Genomic DNA, 3,575 nt, shown 5'->3' with positions numbered 1-3,575 from the left:
TTTGCAGTGGGGCGGGGAGGGGTTCATCAAAACTTGAACCTACTGTATTCTTACTAGAAATCTAATCTCTACTTTCCATCACATTACTTAATGTATTATAGTCCGTGAGAAAATTTAGAATCTAGCAAAATGCTGTGCTGTTCTGAAACTTGGCAATAATAAATGAAACAAAGAGAGAGAAAACCAAAAAGACATAACGAGTCTTAAAACAAGATAAACAGCTCTGTGGACACAAACAAAACAAACAGAAAACAATGGGTTGACATTGTGTGTCTGCTGGCTGACTTCCAGGTAGAAAAAGACAGTAACAGAAGGTAGCTAGGGTTTTGCACAGTAATGGAAATCAAGGAATCAGGAGACAGGACCCAGGTTCACTGTGTGAAACTGGGAGCTGCAGGATGTGGAGACTCTCCTGCACAGAAGAAGGGACTGAAACCACTTCCAGCCTCTTTAAGGAGAAAGAAAAAGTCACCAAGCCTCAGGCTTGTCTGATGACTGGATGGGCAATATCCACAGGTCACTTGGAGGCAGGGATTTCCAAAGCCCTTAAGTTAAGGACTGCAGCAAAGGCAATAGCACAGCCTCTAGATAGGGAAGGCTAATTATGGGGTGGAGGCGAGACAACAACAACTACCCTCTCACATAAAACAAGCCTGAAAGCCAAAATTCTATGAATTTGAAGAAACTTAATGCTAAGAAAATCAAGAAGGTCCATACTCAGAACTTGAATTCTCTCCACATGAAATTAATGTATAGAACAATCTGATAAAGATTTTGAAAGTAATTATGTTCAGGATGTTCAAAGAATTATATAAACGGCTAATGTCCATTTTAAAAGAATATGAAATTATGGAACCAGAATAGCTTGACAGAGAAAAGAACTCAATTAAAACCATAGTCACTAGAAAAACACACACAATACATAAGATAAATTGAATAACATTGTCACAGCGAGATTTGGCATCTCTCTATGCTTTATCTCACACAGTGCTATGGTTTAAATGTGTCCCTCCAAAATTCAGATGCCAATGTGATAATATTAAGAGGTGGGGCCTTTAAAGGTAATTAGGCCATGAGGGCTTCTCTCTCATAAATGAGATTAAGTATCCTTATAAAAGAGCTTGAGAGAGGCCCTCACCAGATGCCAGTGCCTTGATCTTGGATTCCCCAGGCTCCAGAACTGTGAGAAATAAATTTCTGTTTTTTATAAATTACCCTATCCTTATAAAAGAGCTTGAGAGAGGCCCTCACCAGATGCCAGTGCCTTAATCTTGGATTCCCCAGGCTCCAGAACTGTGAGAAATAAATTTCTGTTTTTTATAAATTACCCAGTCTCAGATGTCCTGTTATAGCAGCACATATGGACTAACATAACCAGACTGGCAAAATTTTAAGTCCAATCATGCCAAGGGAGGTGAGGATTTAGAATAACTTGAAACCTTCATACACTGCTGATGGCAGAATAAGTTGGTAAATCACTTTGGAAAACAATGGCATGATCTATTAAGTGGAAGATACCACACCATATACTCCATCAATTTTATTCATAGGTATACACCTTAAAGAAATTTCTGCACATGGACACCAATAGACATGTACAAAAATATTCGTAGTGGTATTTTTCATATAGCCCCAAATTAATCAAGGATGTCTATTATCAATGGAATTGATAAATAAATTGGTACATATATGCAATGAAATATATACATCAATAAAAATGAACAGAGTACTGTTCTCTGTGAATGACACTCAAATAATCTTGAGTAAAGGAACTGGGTCACAAAAGAATACATAGGCTATGATTCTATTTATATAAAGTTTAAACACAGGCAAAACTACTACATTGATTAGAGATGCAAATACAGGTAGTAAAATTGTTAAGAAAAATGATCATTACATAGGACCAGATGGTGGTTGCTGCTGGGAAGTGAGAGAGGGAAACAGTTTCTGGGTACTGTCAATGATGTATTTCTTGTGCTGGGTGGTTTATTACATGGATGATATTTTTATATAAAACACATGTACAATAATAATAATGTTTTTCTGTATGTATATTTCAAAAGGAAAGAGATAACTAAAGTAATGAGGAATTCACCTAGAAATACAGCACAGGAAAACCAAGAGCCTTTGAGAGGCTTTAATATGTATCTAATAAAAGTTCTTAAGGAAGGAAATGGAGGGTTATTGAAGAACATGTGAATAAGCAACAGCCATGAAATGTCCAGATCTTTTTTTTAAAAAGGTATTTTTCACAGATTGTATATTAAGCAGCATAAAAACATGCATATCCAAACCAGACACACAGTGAAACTGCAGAACATCAAGGATAAACAGAAAATCTGAAAGACAACTAGAGAAAGAAGACAGATTATATACAAAGGAACAATTATGTTGTTGCTGATGAGAATACCACTGTAAGTCCAGATGATAATGCAATAATTATCTCATAATGCTGAGGTGAAATTTACTGTTCATCTAGAATTTTATACCTTGCTAAATATTTTTCAAGAGAGCGGCAGTATAAAGACATAATTTTCCACCTAAAGAGCCTTGCTAAAATAATAAGGTAACAACAAGAAGAGAAAGAAACTCAGAGGGATGCTATGGAAAACAATAAACAAAGATATACACAAAAATTCATTAAAATTTTTAGTTAGTTAGTTAATTAATTAACTTTTTCACATGTCCTTTCCTCTGCCCTTCAGATCTTCCAAAGCACAGTCTCAATTTTTTTTTTAATAGTGGGATTTGAATAGTTAATACTTAAAGGTAAAACTAAATTAACAATAGCAACAAGATGGGGGAACTCTTAAATGTTCACTTTGTAGCAAGGACACAAAAGTCCTGGTCATACTCAGAAGAAGGATGAAATATTAAATAATTTTAAATGTTTCAATTTTTATACTTTTATTGTTTTTTTTAAATGTGCATTAACCTATATTATTTCAGGCAGTGTTTAAGTTTTAACATCTTAAAGGTCAATAAAGAAAACAAGGAGGTAAACATAGAAAATTTGAAAAGGAAAAAAGCAAAGGAAAGCATGATAAACAGAAACATAAAGCAAGAAGTAAATCCAAACATTTAATTCCTCTAAGTAAATGGATTAAATTCATCTACTAAAAGACAGATTATCAGATTGTATTTTTAAAAATCCAGTTATATGCTACTGCACATTGTTTGTTTTCACTTTTGTTTTTTCTTTCCTCAATTAGAAGCATATGCTATACTGCTTTTAAGAGACACACTTAAAACAACATTGAATATATCTAAAAAAGATGCCATGTAAACTGTGTAACACAAAAAGTGGTATTTTCAGGCAAAACAGAATTTAAGGCTAAAAGCATTAAATAGGAATAAAGAGGGGGCCTACATAATAATATAAGAAATAATCCGAGAGAAATTATAATTTTACACATAATTATATAATAATATAAACTTATAAACAACATAACCTGAAAACATATAAAGAAAAAAATCAACCAGAATTTTTTTAAAAAATCAAAAACTGCCCATTCATATTGAGAAATTTTAAAATGCCAATCTACATGTTTATAGTAGTCATCAGGAAAAAAAAA

The sequence above is a fragment of the Galeopterus variegatus genome, unplaced genomic scaffold, assembly GCF_000696425.1.
Source record: "Galeopterus variegatus unplaced genomic scaffold, G_variegatus-3.0.2 Scaffold4202, whole genome shotgun sequence".
Classification (NCBI taxonomy): domain Eukaryota; kingdom Metazoa; phylum Chordata; class Mammalia; order Dermoptera; family Cynocephalidae; genus Galeopterus; species Galeopterus variegatus.
Note: the sequence above shows the minus strand (reverse complement) of the source record.